We start from the raw sequence: 18,881 nt of genomic DNA, 5'->3' as shown, positions 1-18,881 counted from the left end.
TGTCACTGACCATGTCATGAGTTATGTAATATGTGACGTCATCAGCAGTGCATTGCGGGCGCGCGAGTTATAGTTAGCTGAACTAACTATAACAGGGGAATTTCTATGGTTTTGTACGAGTGAAAAGTCCAGCTAACTATAATGCCCCTGAAACCTATGGTTTTTTCAGTGAATTTCTAAGGTTTTTTAAATGCTAATTCCTAGCTATAACGTGCCTGAAACCTATGTTTTTTTCAGTGAATTTCAAAGGTTTTTTAAATGCTAATTTCTAGCTATGCCTACAGAGATAGGACAAGTGAAGAAAGAAGGAAAAACACACAGAAAGAAAAAAAAGAAATGCAGAAAGAAGCAACAGAAGTCCTCAAAGACGAAGAAAAGTGCAGTAAGAAGTATAACGTGCAGAAAGAACAAACAGAAGAGCAGAAACAAGCCTTGTTGCAAAATCATCCTGTACCCTCAACTTTTTCAGACGGATACTGGTGGTAACTCAGTCTGACTAACCAGTCCTAGAGCCAGTGCTATGTTAAAAGACACTCAGAATACAGTGAAAACACCTACATACACTAGGGCACACTATGTGTTGGGGTCCCCCTGTGATTAGCATGACCTCCTCTGTAAGCCCCTAGTATATAATAGGGCAGGGGATTAAAACTACCTCTTAAAACGCACCACAGGGAGTGTTTGAACACGTCACCTCATGCCCCGTCCCCTCCCTTCTCCACTGTGTAAACACGCCCTGTAGCCGTTTTAAGTTGGGAGCTTAAGTCCCCTTGAATCCTGAGGGTCCCTAGGGTCCAACTAGACCACTAGGTACCTCCAGTAAGCGCCACAGAGCTGCGTTGCAGAGAGGTGTAAAAAGTGGCACGGCCTGCACCACCTGTCTGCAACGCAGAGCAGTGTTGCTTACTGGAAGCACCTGGTGGGCTAGTTGGACCCCAGGGTCCCTCAGGACGTTCTGAGTTGAGAGATTAAGTCCCCTTGAATCCTAAGGGTCCCTAGGGTCAAACTAGCCCACTAGGTATCTCCAGTAAGCGCCACAGAGCTGTGTTGCATGGAGGTGTAAAAAGGGGCGTGGCCTCAGAACACCTGTCTGCAACCCAGCTCCCTGGCGCATACTGGAGATACCTGTTGGGCTAGTTGGCCCTCAGGGACCCTCAGTATTGAAGGGGAATTATTTCCACAACTTACAACTGGCCAGGGGGGCGCGTTTGCAGAGTGCTGCAAGGAGGGGGCGTGGCGTCCGGCGCAATGCTGGTCTTTTATTTATTTATTTTTAAGAAGGAGGGATGTGTGGCCCCCGTTCTTTTTCTAATTTATTAGCCCTGGGGACCCCATCCTCCAGGGCCTGCACCCTAATTTTTTTTGTTGAAAAAAATTAATTTGGCCCTCCCAAGGCCTTAATCGGCCCCGGGGACCCCAACCCCCAGGTCATGGCCTTTTTTTAAATTTTTTTATTCTTTAGGAGGGGGGCTGTGTTGCCCCCCTCCTCAGGCCACTTATGGCCCCGGGGACCCCATCCCCCGGTGCCGGCCTTTGTTTTTTATTTAAAAAAAAAATATATATATTTATAGAAACACCTAGGACATGCTGGACAAACCGTATGTACCTATCACCATGACGATTTGCGTGATATTCATTAAAAGGCGACTATGCATACAATGAATCCACATAGAATGTATTCACACCGCTAGTGAAGCTCTGACATGTTTGACACCCTACCGTGCCTAATCCCGGCGCCCCCGCTGGTGGGTACTCTCCAAGTAGACACCCTTGTCGTTTATTTATACAAACATGGGTAGCTATTGACGGGCACATTTAATACACATGCACACCAAGCCATTCAAAGGGGATTCGACAAAAATTCGACCAAACTATGCAAGAAACCCCCTCACGGTTAATAAAACACACATCCACCGCCGGATGTGTAATACTTTTTATTTTACTCTCTGGAAAGGAGACAAACCTCACTTGAGAGTCACAGCGTGCTCCTGGCTGAGCCCAATGCTGTGTTACACCCACCAGTGCCCGCCGAGTGCCACACACCTCTGTGTTGTATTCCACCAGCTAGTGCGTATGCTATGACACTCTCTAGCCCATGTGCACTGTAACACCACCCCGTGAATATGTCATGCCACACTTGCCTTCGCACGGGTTATATTGCCCCATCTAACGTGCCTTCCTCGATGCCTATGTTATAAAGCATAGCGCTATGCCATACATATTACAATCTGGGATCCATATCTTTTTCACAGTGCATATGCAATGTTACACTACCCAGCACATATTTTATATTACAACTTTAGAGACTACTTAGGTTACACAACACTGCCCTGTGCATATTATACTGCAAGGCGCATATCACATAGCAAGCGCTAGTGCCTGTGCTATCTCGCGCTCTCCAATGAATCTGTCATTGCGCACAATGTATTACATATTATATTTCACACCCCGGTTCATCTTATATCACACTTTTTGGTACATAGTTTATACCATATACTATATCTAGTTTTCATTTTCAATCGTGCTCTCAGGACCATGTTCTATATAACACTGCGTCCACCTACCCTTTTCACGGGCATTACATTTTGCGATGGGGGGTGGAGGGTCAGGGGATCTTTCTGCCAAGTGAGCCCGGAGTCACAGTCCCAAACGTCCTCTTCTTCCTGAATAAAAGTGAGATTATGCTGCATACTTGTTCATATTTTAAGTATTTCGCACAGACACACATTTTAAAAACAATAAAGTTCCTAATACCCACCTTCTATGAACAGTTAGCTTGCTGCCCCATCCACTTCCTCCCTATCCTCTATTGTCTGAATCCATGGACTAGCCTCCTCCCTCCTGCCATGCAAGGTCTGATGTGCTGCCACTGCCCTGCATTTAGCATGATGTACCAGTCCACTCATCCTGCCCTCCATTGCCCAATTCTATGGCTCATCATTGACCTCCTGCTTAGCCCCTGTGCTTTGCTTGTTGCCCCTATTCTCCTTCCCCCTGCCCTCCGATGTCTTTGTGCATGCCCCTGCTCCATCCTTTTTGACCACCATGTTCCATGGACCTGCCACTCCTATCTACTCTGAGTGTTCTGTTGAGCTGCCACTCCCCTACCACCTGCCTAGCATTGTCAGATGACTGTAACCTGTCCCTGCCACCTCCACCCTGCCTGTCCACATGCCATGCCCCTATCCCCTTCCTCCTGTCCTCCATGGTCCATTTTACTGCCACACCCTTCTGCCCTTCCTGGTCTGTTGTGCTGCAACTGCTCCTCCTGCCTGCCCTGCGCGGTCTGTTGTGAGGCCCCTTCCCCTGAACTCTCTTGTCTGTGCCCAGGTCCTGACCCTCCCTTCTATCCTCCATGGTCCTTTGTGCATGCCCCTGCACCCTCCTTCTTGCCCATCATAGCCATTGTGCTGCCACTAACCCTCCCGCTTGCCATGCATGGTCTTCTGTGCTGCCATGGCCCCTCCCACCTTCCCTGTGTGGTCAGCTAGCTGCTCCTGACCCCCTCCCACCTTCCCTCCATGGTCTGTGTGTATGCCATCATAGTCTCACTGTTGGTCTCCATGGTGTGTCTTGTTTCTAGTGCCCATCCTGCCTGACCTCCATGGTCATCTTGATGCTCCTGCCCTGCCCCCTTGCCCCCAGCCCTCTGTTTCCATGTGCAGACCCCTATTCCCTCCCTCCTGGCTTGTCGGTTCCATTGTAATGCCCCTGATCCGTCCCTCCTGCCCTTTATGGTCTGTTATGCTGCAGCTTTCCCTCCTGTCTGTCCATTATGGTCAACTAGCTACCATTGCCTCTTTCCCCTCTGTTGTCTGTTGTCCATGTGCCTGGTCCTGTCCCCTCCCTATTACTTTCTATGGATTGTTGTGCTGCACTCCCGTCCCGCATGCCCTGTGTGGTGTATTGTGCTGCTGCAAACCCTAATGCCTGCCCTGTAGTGTCAGTTTGGTGCACCTCTAAATGTCCCTCCTGTCCTCTGTTATCCGAGTCCATGTCCCTACCCCAATTCCTACTGCCTACCATGATCCAATGTACCATACTTGCGAACATTTTGAACTTGGTAAGAGGGTGATTTTGAAATAAAACTGGGGTATTGATTTTCCCCTTTGAGTTACATTGAAAAAGAGAAGATTGTAGACAGGAAACAGATCAAGTAAAGCCCATTTGAGCTTAAAAACATTGGACGTTTCCTGGCTGAAACGGGTCTGTTGGCATGTATGGTTGTATGACCACTGCCTCTTCCTTCTGCCCACAATGGTCTATTATATTGCCAAAGCCTCTCTTGCCAGTCCTGTATTGTTGGGTTGTTGCGCCTGCCCCCCTTTCCACTGCCCTCCATAGTCTGTTGTGCTGCCACTGCCCTTCCTGCCTGCCTAGTGTGGTCAAATTGTTGCCTCTGCACTCTCCTACCTGCCTTCAATTTTCAGAGTCCGTGCCCCTGGCCTCTGCCTCTCAACAGTATCCCAATGAACAACTAGATTGCTAACATTCTATATTTATTACAAAAGTGTGGAATGCCTGACGTCATCTTGATGTAATCAAAACTGTGACGCCTAGAGCATTTCCTTTAGAAATTACATATATGAGAGGGTCTTATTTGCATCAAAGTTATGGTTAGTGCTCTAAAAAACTAAAATGAGGACATATTTTCTGAGTTTTCAAATAGCGACAAAGAACTTTTAAATTATTTGTAATCTTAGTTTTTTTATCCAGTTGACCACTTGATTAAATGTTGCATCCAAGGGGAGAGGGTGTGGTGTTACTTCCAGAGCTGCAGACTTTGCAACTGGGGAACCAGGTTGGAGTTTCTGCTTCAGCTCAACATTCTGTGATTCTGGTCAAATCACTTAATCTCCCCATGTCTACAACCAAAATGAATTTGATCTTGTGTGATGTAACCAATGTTCATGTAAAGCACTCCAATACCTGACAAGTCTGCACTATATAAAACTGCAAATACACAAAAAATAAGTGTTTTGCACACTTCTGTCATTGGGCTACATTTGGGCTACATCTGGGTGATATTTGGGCTACATTTGGGCTCTTTTGTCTCTGGTGGCCAATTTAGGAGATTTATTTGTTATGAAGTTTCCTAATTTCTTCATTTACTGCAGTCTCCTCAGTAGGAAATGCTTTCAGTTTTTTACTTTGATTCCATCAAGAAGGTATTCAGATGTGTCACACATTTGCCATAAATTCTGAATGTTAGCACTCTAGTTGCTCATTAGATCACTGTAGTAAAGCTACTGCTCACCACAAAAGTCTGCTGCTGGTATTAAAAGTGCATGTTTCAGTCTGCATGTCAGAATGTTTTTATGAAATAAAAGAGGATTTCAGAAGTCAAAATGTGCCCTAGTTTTTCTTTCTGCAGCACTAATCATAATTTATATGGCAAAATGAACCCCCTCATTTTGTTCCTTTGTAAATTAAATGTTTTAAGTGTTACCACTTTATTCCAATCAAGATGGCTTCAGGTGTGCCATACTGTTGTCATAAGTAAGACTGTTAGCGCTCTAGTTGTTCTTAAGAACACTCTGGGACATTCTGTCATTGGGCTATACTTGGGCTACATCTGGGTGATATTTGGGCTACATTTGGGCTCTTTAGTCTCTGGTGGCCATATTGGGAGATTTATTTGTTATGAAGTTTCCTAATTTCCTCATTTACTGCAGTCTCCTCAGTAGGAAATACTTTCAGTTTTTTACTTTGATTCCATCAAGAAGGCATTCAGATGTGTCACACATTTGCCATAAATTCTGAATGTTAGCACTCTAGTTGCTCATTAGATCACTGTAGTAAAGCTAGTGCTCACCAGGCAAGTCTGCTGCTGGTATTCAAAGTGCATGTTTCCGTCTGCATGTCAGAATGTTTTTATGAAATAAAAGAGGATTTCAGAAGTCAAAATGTGCCCTAGTTTTTCTTTCTGCAGCACTAATCATAATTTATATAGCAAAATGAACCCCCTCATTTTGTTCCTTTGTAAATTAAATGTGTTAAGTGTTACCACTTTATTCCAATCAAGATGGCTTCAGGTGTGCCATACGTTTGTCATAAGTAAGACTGTTAGCGCTCTAGTTGTTCTTTAGAGCACTCTGGGAAGCTGCAGTAGAACACAAAGGAATCAACTGACAGTCTCTGCCCTTGTTGGATGTACATGTTTTACTGAAAATGTCAGAATTCATTCTTACATGACTGAGAAAGATAATGTGAATTTACAGAAAATATGCTCTCAGTTTAGCTTATAGATCACCTTCCAAACCTCTGTGGGAAAAGTATGAGAAAAAAGTTTTCTCTCAAACATGGTTCGTGTTATCACAGCAGAAGGCTTTTTCACATGGTAAAATCACCTTAGAACACACCACAATTCCTAAAATGAGTATGGTACCATCAACAAATGATTTATAATGTAACTAAAGTCTTAAAACCTTCTATTAACTGCAAGGCTTTTTAATGAGGTGCTATCATGTATATTGGTCCCAAGATGGCTGCCAACACTTCTTGGATGAAGTACTGACAGCCAATCAGATCTCACGATGAGATGTGTGGTTAGGCTCCGCCCAGATATGTATGTAATTTTACTTTTGATTTTCTCAGGAACTACTGAACAGATTTACACCATATATGCAAAAGGCACATGCCTGACCTGAGGACTACCTCTTTGCCAAATTTCAAGTAATTCTGTTCAGCCGTTCGGGCTGTACCTTGGACTAAAGGTCCCTATGGAAAATTGTGTGGGGAAAACGCGTTTTGGGACCCCCCTTTTTTCTCAGCCCCCGCTTGACGACCCCCCCGAGACATTCAGGGTAGGAGCGGAGCGGAGCGCCCCACCTATTTTGAATATTTTGCGAGGATTCGTCAACCGGCGCCAAAGTTATTCCAAATAGAATGTTGCGGATTTCCTATGGAAACACGGTCCTAACTATAACTATCTACTGGCGACCGCCAGTAGATAATATATATATATATACATATATATATGTAAGCAGGTTTTGTCCAAAGGAACGAGGACGCGCACAACAACAGGTAGCTGATACGAGAGCTCTTTATTGACGCGTGCAGCTTGCCGGTAGGTCCAGATAAGTTGCGATGCCTGACGCGTTTCGGGCCAACCTCGGCCCTTGTTCACAGGCTATGAAAGAAACAAAGAAAGCTTCAGAATCTCCAACACCTCAGCATAAATTTCTCTTTTGGCGCCCTCGTTGAGCTCTCACAGGTGAGTCGTTTTAAACACTGCATGCTGGGATGTGTAGTTCAAAAGCGTCCCTGGTTTCGTAGTTGCGAAGAATTCATTTCAGGGGAAATTCTTCGTGCAAAGCCCTCCAGTGGGCTTCCAGACAGAGCGGGCAAGCTGCTTCCCTGTTGTTGCTGCAGTGGGGTAGTGAAAAGTTCGGTGCCCCTGCAGCTCCATTTGAAAAATATATGTGGCGGCAGCGTACCTCACGGCGGGACAGCCGTAATAATGTAAGCAGGTTTTGTCCAAAGGAACGAGGACGCGCACAACAACAGGTAGCTGATACAAGAGCTCTTTATTGACGCGTGCAGCTTGCCGGTAGGTCCAGATAAGTTGCGATGCCTGACGCGTTTCGGGCCAACCTCGGCCCTTGTTCACAGGATATGAAAGAAACAAAGAAAGCTTCAGAATCTCCAACACCTCAGCATAAATTTCTCTTTTGGCGCCCTCGTTGAGCTCTCACAGGTGAGTCGTTTTAAACACTGCATGCTGGGATGTGTAGTTCAAAAGCGTCCCTGGAAATTTATGCTGAGGTGTTGGAGATTCTGAAGCTTTCTTTGTTTCTTTCATAGCCTGTGAACAAGGGCCGAGGTTGGCCCGAAACGCGTCAGGCATCGCAACTTATCTGGACCTACCGGCAAGCTGCACGCGTCAATAAAGAGCTCTCGTATCAGCTACCTGTTGTTGTGCGCGTCCTCGTTCCTTTGGACAAAACCTGCTTACATACATATATATATATATATATTATAGATGAATCTACGATGTTATTCCGCAGCCTTTTTCTCCGCAGGGAATCACAACGCGGTTGTTACAACGACCGCGTTGTGATTCTGCATACCATTACTCAGCAAGTCGGAACAACGACTTGCGGAGGGGGGCGCTGGATGTTGGAATAGTATCATTTACTATTCCAACTCCAGTCTGTGCAGACACTAGGGAAGGTCTTGGATTTTAAATCCAACACCTTCCCCCCCTCCGCAAGTCGTTCTTCTGACTTGCGGAGTAATGGTATGCGGAATCACAACGCGGTTGTTGTAACAACCGCGTTGTGATTCCCTTCGTTGAAAAAGTTTCGGGGTAAACGTTGTTTACCATGATAGATAGATAGATAGATAGATAGATAGATAGATAGATAGATAGATAGATAGACAGACAGACAGACAGACAGACAGACAGACAGACAGACAGACAGACAGACAGACAGACACACACACACACACAACATCAGTCCCAATGTTGTCATCAATATAGTCATTTTAAATGTTAGCAGTAATGTTGTTCAACATGTCATGAGTAATGCAATCTGTGAGGTCATAAGAAGGGCAAGGTGAGGGCACAAGTTCTAGCTTGCTCAGCAAACCACAAATGGCTAATTTCAGTGTTTTGTTTAAAATTATATGTTTTAACTGACATTTTCACCTAACTGTAACTTACTTTAACCTTTGTTTTTTCAGTGAATTTCTGAGATTTTTTTCATATAAAGTAAGATATCATTACGTTCCTAAATATAAAGTCAGTTTAACATTTGTTTATTTTGTGAATTTCTAGGGTTCTTTTTAATGTAAAAGAAGCTCTTATTACCATACCCAAACCCCTGTACATGGCCAAACCCCTCTGAAGGCTGTGCATGGAGTGGCGTCGGGTGCAAGGCCTGCATCCGCCTGGCCTTGGGTGCATACGCAGATTTCTGCTATATGCAGCATGGGGTTTGGTGCAGGACGCCAGCATCCAGAACCTGCACCTAACCCCCCCGCTGATGACTAACCCCATGCCGCGCACTGGCAAAGGACATGAGAGGTATGGGGTCGGGAGCAGGGTCTCTTTTGTGGACTGCCTGTTGGATAACCCCTATGTTTGCAGGTACCCTCCTATGGACACCCACCCCACATTTTTGTTTTTAGAATTAAATTTCCTAGTTCCTCACGGAGACTTAAAAAATATATATTTTTAAATGTTGTGCACAGAGGAGGTCCCTTGGGGACAGCCCCCATAATGGCCAGGGGATGAGTGTACCCCAATACTCCCCTATTATGTGGCATTTTGTAAACATTTTCAGGACACAGGGACCAAGTCCTTGTGTCATGTAAAGGAAGCCTCACCATTTCTTGGTCTTGGCCGAGCGAAATGACAGTAGGGGGAAACACCCTCCTCGGCCTATAACAATACTTTAATTCTTTCATTCCTGGTCCAGAAAGACTTCCGGGGGACTCCAGAGAGACCAACTGTCAATATATCTCTATTTTGTATCCTTACTTTCCACACAACTACTGAAAATATTTACATCAAATCACAAAGGCCCACTTTGTGGGTAAATATCTAACTTTCTGCCAAATTTGGTGTAAATTTGTTCAGCTGTTTTCTTCGTATCATAGTCTGATTTTCTCTGTGGAAACGGAATGGAGCACTTGCATTTGGGACCCCCTTTTACTCAGCCCCTGCTTGATGAATCACCCGAAACTTTCATGGAAGGGGCTGAGGTGGGTGAACATTTTTAGGAAAGTTTTACGAAGATTCGTAGGATTATTTATTATTCTCTACCCCAGAGAAGGAGCCCTCGATAATCTCCGGTGAGGGCCAGGGTCACCACTAACCCCTTTTTGATGTTGTAAAGGGCTGCCTCCCAACAACATTAAAAAAATTAAATCTCCTGATGCCAGGAGAGCTTATAATTTTTTGTTAAAGCACTCCAAGCTGGAGCTGTGTGCTCTTCAGATGGAGTGCAGAACCCCTTGGGAACCCATACATATTTTGTGACAATCACTATTATTAAACATTGCAATGTGTACATTTATTAAATATACATTTTATTATACTTATTGGTGACTTTTTAATAAAGCCAATAGGACAGCTTTATAAATGTTGATGTGCTGACCACTTGATAATGCCAATAGGCAGGCTGCTTTTTATGTTTTGGTGTTCTGACCCTTTGAGAAAATCAGTAGGTCTGCCTTACTTAAATTTACACCTGTTATATTGTTACATGACATAGTCAGCCGTGCATAGTGGCAGGGGTGATGAGGGTTTGGCTATTCCCAGAGATTTGGGTGCAGGGCCTGGCCCCAGGCGCCCAACTCCACATCACACATGGCTATGGACATCTTACCTTATGTTAAAAAAACGGAGAAAGGTTATAGTTAGGACTTGTACCAGTATCTTGCTTTCTAATTAAAAAAATCCTTAAAGGTCCACTGAAAAAAACCAAAGGTTAAAGGGACGTTATAATTAGGTGAAAATGTAAGTTAAAACATATCCTTGTAAACTAACAAAACCACTGAACATTACCAGTTATAAATATCTCAAGTAAGTATACCTCATGACCTAAAATAACTATAACGCCATGCACTGCCAAATACTTTACGTATATCACTCATGACTTGTTCTATGACAGCAATGATAATTTCTCTGCATCATCATAGAATACAACATTGTGCATGGTGGGCAGGTGAATTCCGAACTATAACGTCACTTTAACATTTTCAGTGAATATATATAGATATAGATTTGGCTATAGATATAGAAATAGATATAGCTATGGCTATAGAGATGGATGGATGGATGGATGGATGGATGGATGGATGGATGGATGGATGGATGGATGGATGGATGGATGGATGGATGGATGGATGGATGGATGGATGGATGGATGGATGGATGGATGGATGGATGGATGGATGGATGGATGGATGGATATACAGATATATATATAAATATTAGCCTCTACAAACTCAAATGAGTTGTAAATATAAAACAATGTAAAACATTGCTTAGTATTACATGCATTGTAAAGGCATGCGTTGTAGAGGCATATGTTGTAAAGTCTGATATTCAAGTTAAATATCACTTCCATTGACAATAACATGCAGCAGATGATGAAGATGAATGCAAAAGGAATCCCATTTGTGGTACCAGAAAAACGTTTTGGGATATCGTATTATGCTCTTTCCTTTTCCTCTGAAGTTTTTGTCAATTTACGATCAGTGAGACTGCCATAATACTTTAGTGAGAGATCTAGAAGGTATTTGCTACACCAATTTCATGGATATCAATACCCTTGTACACAGAGATAACATTTGTGTAAATCAGTTACATAAATGAGTTCACTTTATAACTTTCAATCGTGCATTCATTACATTTGTGGTGTTATATTCATCAGTCAATTTTACACAGAAGGTAGAGCTTGCTATCTAGTGTTTCACATGATTGCAGGTAATGCTTGGGCAAGAAGTTGAGTCTTATCTCAGTCCAATAAGGAGGGTAAATATTGGTAGGGTGTGTCTTAATGCAATCTGATCACGCAGGTCATATGTGGTATATTTGGAGTCCCTTTGGTTACCAAATATTGCCCAGCAGTAAACATGGACCAAGTCCTCTAGGGCCTTTTGCACTAGCTCTTAACACCTAGAAAGGGTTTCTTTCTAGAGTTCATCTAACAGTTGTCCTAGCAATCTGTGTAATTTAAATTGAAATTCTAATCACCACAATGCAATACAGGACGGGGGAGGGTAGGAGCATGAATGCAAACTTACTTTTGCAGATGAACAGTTAAATCAATGACCACATTTACATTGTGCATTTAACAGACAAGGTCATTCCTACATCCTTTTTGGAAGCATAGAAATGAACAAAAACAAATGGGAAGGGACATGAAGAGATGCATGTTTAATAACACCTACACTCTGGGCTTATAATAAATGAATCTCAAGTTTCTTCCACAACCTAATGCCCAGGCAAGGGATGTGACTTCCACTATGGAATTTCTTAGGCATGCAGAGTTTTGTTTAGGAAACAAATAGTTCTGGTTCCTATCATGAACCATTTCTGCAGCTTCAACCAAGATGACAGAATGGTACAGAGGTGAGTGCATCTGGACATATTTGGAAGTGGCAAACATATGACTTCTATCCTTGAAGTCTTTATTTAGAGCTAATATTGTCTTGTTCAGAATTCTATATCAGACCACCATCAAACCAAGCCATCTTACTGTTGAAATTAGCATTTTGAGAAATGTCTTGCTGCATCTCATATTCCCCCTTCAAAGTACATGGGAGATGCTCTCTGAAGTATGCTGTTATCATGCCTCACCTTGCCTTCCAACACAATCAGCTCACCTACATAGAACCAACATTATAGCAGGCCAGCTCTACATTGTGACAGTGCTCTATTGTGATAATGACATCTCTCTGTATCTAAATATCAGGTAGGAGATAAATAACAGGTAGCTTATTTATTCTTTCATTCCAGGTTTAAAAAACATAAGGACTCTACACCACGAGCAGAACACGTTCCTATATAACTTTTGGCCCAACTATTGGGCTGTCGTATGGTGAGAATAATAACATCACATCTACATCATCATTTCTAACAGTTTGAGTAGGAGAAGCAAGACATTGCACAACACTTTTCCTTAAAAACATGAGGGACACGTGACAAAATGTTCCCCCTCTAGTCCTCCTGAAACACTTGAAAGAATAATACCACAATTCCTCACACCAATCATTAACAGTGAAATATCTATATAACACATTTTACTGTGTACACCCAACAGCTTACAATATACAGTAGCCGTTCTCCAAACTTGTAACCCGACAAACCGGATAATTTGCCCTCCAGCAAGTCCAAAACTCTTGTAGAAAAGCAAAGCAACAGCCCATCTGGCATCAAAGTACATCACTTCAACTACCACAAACATGGTTTCCAAAACCTAATGGACCCATCTTTACAGAGACTTCCTGGCAGCAACTCCATAATCTTGGTGATTTGGTAAACAAGTAGGAAATTTAAATTTTGTATCACTTAAAGTTTTGGCACTCTTTGATAAATCTTTATCAAATGTACTAGGCAGAAGATTTGCTTAGCTTTGCTTTTTTTTATTTTAAATTTGTTACAGATTGGTCAAGGATAGTAACGTTATTAGGAGCAATTCAAAAGATTCCCATTTAAAGCCTCAAATGGACTGGTGATGCATCCAGGTCATCACTGTACACCAAATTAGGCTCCAAGATGGAACTTTTCTTTTAATAAAGTCTTTATTGGTTTGGTGTAAATGTGTTTAATCACTTTTGAGATATTTGTGTTACCAAAAAAGTAGCTGAGCGAGGTTTGAAGGGTTAATTTTAATTAGCTCATAGCTTTGGAGCTGCTTGACAAATCTACACAAAAGCAGATAGACTCATGGGGTCTGATTCATACATATAAATAAACAAGTGTATATATTTACTCATGCTTACATATACTACTTCACCTAGGTGCAACTCTCCACTGTTTTGCCCTTCTCCAATGCAAAATCACGATTTACACTGAGGTGTGGACTTATAACCCTCCACCCCTCAAAACCAGCGGGTGAAGTCACTTATAACATAATTTATCAGCTTAAAGTTACAGTTAATAACTTTTTACCTATTGGTGGCTATTTCCAACACCTAGTGGAGACCTCCCTATAGGAAGATATAGGGAAAATTATTACATTGCATTATTCTTTAAAAAAAAAAAAAAATTAATCTACGAAATTAATGTAAATTGAGGTAAAATATTATTGTTGTTATTTAAATGGAGCAAATTAAATACATGTTAAATAATACATTGATTTAAATATATTGTTTTCATTTATAGATCATCTTTTCTAAACAGTAATTTAAATATTGCCACCCTCACTAGTATTTTTATTTTTGTTTAATATTTAGTAATTTTTGTTTAACATCATGGGTTTAACCAAGTGACATAATTTTTGTTTTGTTTTAAAAAAAAGTTTACAAGTTAATTTTTTTGATATATATATGTAGATATATATATGTATATACATATGTATATATATATAAAAAATACTAAATTTGTTTGACATTTAAAATTGTGTATATATATATATATATATATATATTGTCCAAACTTCTCCAAACTTAAGAAAAGCAATCGACGCCGTGTCTGTCTTGTTCACTAGCCAAGGCTAGTGAACAAGCCTGCAGGACAGGCGAAACGCGTCTAGCTTTTTCAGCTGGCAATAAATAACTTTCAGCACAGACACGGCGTCGATTGCTTTTCTTAAGTTTGGAGAAGTTTGGACAATATTTGTGACCGCGTTTGGGAGGTCTCTTCTTCGACGCGCCCTTCGTTCTGGAGGCAACGGGTGTTCCCATCCATTTGTGGATCATATATATATATATATATATATATATATATATATATATGTATATGTATATATATATATATATATATATATATATATATATATATATATATATATATATATGGGTGTGTGTATGTGTGTGTGTGTGTATATATATCACCAGTGATGTCACTGACCATGTCATGACTGATGTAATATGTGATGTCATCAGCAGTGCATTGCGGGGGCGCGAGATATAGTTAGGTCAACTAACTATGACAGCCGAATTTCTCTGGTTTTGTACAAGTGAAATGTCCAACTAACTATAACGTACCTAAAACCTGTGTTTTTTTCAGTGAATTTCTATGTTTTTTTAAACGCTAATTTCTAACTATAACGTCCCTGAAACCTATGGTTTTTTCTGTGAATTTCAAAGGTTTTTTAAATGCTGATTTCTAACTATAATGTCCCTGAAACCTAAGGTTTTTTTCAGTGAATTTCAAAGGTTTTTTAAATGCTAATTTCTAACTATAACGTCCTTGAAACCAATGGTTTTTTCAGTGAATTTCTAAGGTTTTTTAAATGCTAATTTCTAACTATAACATCCCTGAAAAATATGTTTTGTAGTTTTTTATTTGTTATAAAAATAATGTAATATTTAATATTTTCTAAAATATAAATATTATTTTTAATAATTTTTTTATAAAAAAGTAGATTTGCGTAATGATCGTGTACCTGTCTCGGTGTGTGCGTGAATCCATGCCACCATATTGGTAAAGTCGTGTAGGATGCACGCTCAGTAAGCGTTCGGTACGCAAAGTTCGACCCCACGTAACGTTACATACGTAGTTCCGGAGGTCGCGCCGGGTGCGCAAATCCACTGCAAATTTTTACATTTTAAAACTATATATACATGTTTAATATGTATATTGAAGCAAGAGATTATTTAATTTATTTACAAAAATCATATATTTCTAATTAGAATAAAGATAAAGTATTGTTAAATATATTTATATGGATTCTCGACGGGTGCACGCTGGTTGCATGCTCGGTGCGCGAATCCATGCGACTTTAAAAAAAATAATTTAATTGGTTAAGAACCTTTTCATTCTAGAAGTTACAGCACCCCACCCAATTTTCTCATTCCTTCAATAACGGTGTCAGGAGACACACCTCTTTTTCTTCTCTTGTTCAATTTTTTTGGTGTTTTTTGGGGGGAAAACAACAAAGAATGGCATCTTCCAATGTACCTGAAAACATCCATGGTGAAGAAGATGAGTTGGAGGAACCAACAAAGAAAAGGAAGGAGAGTGTCGTGTGGGCCTTTTTTACTTTTCCGGAAGGAGAAAAAAGGTGAATACGAGGAAGGTCACCTGCAGCATCTGCAAACATGTCTTATCTCAGGGCTACGAGACGAAATACTCATGTGGTACTTCATCCGTGCTAAAACATCTGCAGACCATACATCCCGTCAGCTAGCACGGGAGCAATGTAGACAAGAGCTGGAAGAACAAGCCCAGCAGGAGGGCCAGCAAGCAGGACCAAGTACTTCTACTGATTCTGGAACATCAAGCAGAGGACCTGACATTAGGGCAGAATTTGCTGGTCTGGAGGAAAGGTGCATCAAGTGCAAGAAGGTTCTCTGTTATGGGGAACAGTCCATTGATGCCATAGTTGTTGCTGCATGAAGCCACCACTGCTAATTTTTTTGCAATTTTTTTTAAATTGCAAAAGTTTAGACAGCAGTTTTGTCAGTTTATTCTGTTGGTTTTTTTTAAACACCAAAGAATTTTTTTAATAAGTTAGAAAAACACAAAAAAAACTCTAAAACAAAAAAAGTAGAAAAAAATGGTTCTTGTTAGAACTGCCTATTTTGTTTAAAAAAAAGTGAAATTTGTATGTGTTGCATGAAGAAGTGCATGGATAATATCTGGATGTTTACATGGGTGCATGGGTAGTGTCTGGATGATTGGGGGACTGAGAGGATAGTGCCTGAGTGATTGGAAGAGTGCATGGGTAGTGCCTCTGTGATTGCATGAGTGCATGGGTAGTGCTTGGGTGATTGAGGAGCGCATGGCTACTGGCTGGGTAATCAAAAGAGTCAATGAGTAGTCTCTGGGTAATTAGAGGAGTGCAAGGGTGATTGGAGCAGTGCATGGGTGGTGCCTGGGTTATTGCATAAGTGGATGAGTAGTGCCTGGTGATTGGAGGAGTACATGGGTAGTGCCTGGGTGATTTTGTAAGTGCATGGGTATTGCTTGGGTGATTTTGTAAGCGCATGTGTAAAGCCTGGTTGATTGCATGAATTTATAAGTAATGCCTGGATGATTGCATAAGTGCATGGTTAGTGCCTGGGTGATTGCATGAGTGCATAGGTACTGCCTGGGTGATTCAAGGAGTGCAAGAATAGTGCATTGTGATTTTATAAGAGCATAGACAGTGGCTGAGTGATTAGAAGAGTGCGTGGCTACTGGCTGGGTAACTGAAGGAGTAAATGAGTAGTGTCTGGGTGATTAGTGGAGTGCATGGCGAGTGCATGGGTGATTGGAGCAGTGCATGGGTAGTGCCTGGGTTATTGCATAAGTGAATGAGTAGTGCCTGGGTGATTGGAGGAGTGCATGGGTAGTGCCTGGGTGATTTTATAAGTGCTTGGTTACTGCCTGGGTGATTGCATGAGTGCACAGGTAATGTATGGGTGATTGAAGAGTGCATGGGTAATGCTTGACTGATTACATTAGTTTATTTAGTTTATGGGTAATGCCTGGATGATTGCATGAGTGCATCGGTAGTGCCTGGGTGATTGTAAGAGTTCAAGGGTAGTGTGTGGTGATTTTATAAGTACTTGGGTATTGGTGGAGTGATTGGATAAGTGCATGGCTACTGGATGGGTGATTGGAGGAGTGCATGGGTAGTGCACGGGTGATTAGAACAGTGCATGGGTAGTGTCTGGATTATTGCATCAGTGGATGAGTAGTGCCTGGGTGATTGCATGAGTGCATAGGTACTGTCTGGGTGATTGGAGGAGTGTAAGAACAGTGCATGGTTATTTTATAAGAGCATGGATAGTGGCTGAGTGATTTGAAGAGTGCATGGCTACTGGCTGGGTAATTGAAGGAGTAAATGAGTGGTGTCTGGGTGATTAGTGGAGTGCATGGTGAGTGCATGGGTGATTGGAGCAGTGCATGGGTAGTGCCTGGGTTATTGCATGAGTGGACGAGTAGTGCCTGGGTGATTGGAGGAGTGCATCGGTAGTGCCTGGGTGATTTTCTAAATGCTTGGTTACTGCCTGGGTGATTGCATGAGTGCATAGGTAATGTTGGGATGATTGAAGAGTGCATGGGTAATACTTGACTGATTACATTAGTTTATGGGTAATGCCTGGACGATTGCATGAGTGCATCAGTAGCGCCTGGGTGATTGTAAGAATGCAAGGGCAGTGCGTGGTGATTTTATAAGTACTTGGGTATTGGTGGAGTGATTGGATAAGTGCATGGCTAATGGCTGGATGATTGGAGGACTGCATTGGTAGTGCACAGGTGATTGGAACAGTGCATGGGTAGTGCCTGGATTATTGCATCAGTGGATAAGTAGTGTCTGGGTGATTGCAGGAGTGCATTTGTAATGCCTGTGTGATTTTGTAAGTGCATGGGTATTGCTTGGGTGATTGCATGAGTTTATGGGTAATGCCTGGATGATTGCATGAGTGCATGGGTAGTGCCTGGGTGATTGCATGAGTGCATGGGTAGTGCCTGGGTAATCAGAGGAGTGCAAGGATACTGCATGGTGATCTAATTAGTGAATGGGTAGTGACTGGGTGATTGGAGGAGTCCATGGCTACTGGCTGGGTAATCGAAGGAGTGAATGAGTAGTGTCTGGGTGATTAGAGGAGTGCATGGGTAGTGAAATTGGGGATCGGAGCAGTGCATGGGTAGTACCTGGGTTATTGCATGAGAGGATGAGCAGTGCCTCGGTCATTGGAGGAGTAGATGGGAAGTGCCTGGGTGATTTTGTAAGTGCATGGGTATTGGTTGGGTGATTTTGTAAGTGCATGTGTAAAGCCTGGTTGATTGCATGAGCTTATAGGTAATGCCTGAATGATTGCATAAGTGCATGGGTAGTGCAAGGGTGATTGCATGAGTGCATGGGTACTGCCTGAGTGATTGCAGGAGTGCAAGAATAGTGCATGAGGATTTTTTAAGAGCATGAATAGTTGCTGGGTGATTAGAAGAGTGCATGGCTACTGGCCGGGTAATTGAAGGAGTAAATGAGTATTGTCTGGGTGATTCAAGGAGTGCATGTGGAGTGAATGGGTGATTGGAGCAGTGCATGGGTAGTGCCTGGGTTAATGCATGAGTAGATGATTAGTGCCTGGGTGATTGGAGGAGTACATGGGTAGTGCCTGGGTGATTTTGTAAGTGCTTGGTTACTGCCTGGGTGATTACATGAGTGCAAAGGTAATGTATGGGTGATTGCATGGGTAATGCTTTACTGTTTCCATTAGTTTATGGGTGATGCCTGGATGATTGCATGAGTGCATCGGTAGTGCCT

This window comes from Triturus cristatus, chromosome 5_2, assembly GCF_964204655.1.
Source record: "Triturus cristatus chromosome 5_2, aTriCri1.1, whole genome shotgun sequence".
NCBI lineage: Eukaryota > Metazoa > Chordata > Amphibia > Caudata > Salamandridae > Triturus > Triturus cristatus.
Note: the sequence above shows the minus strand (reverse complement) of the source record.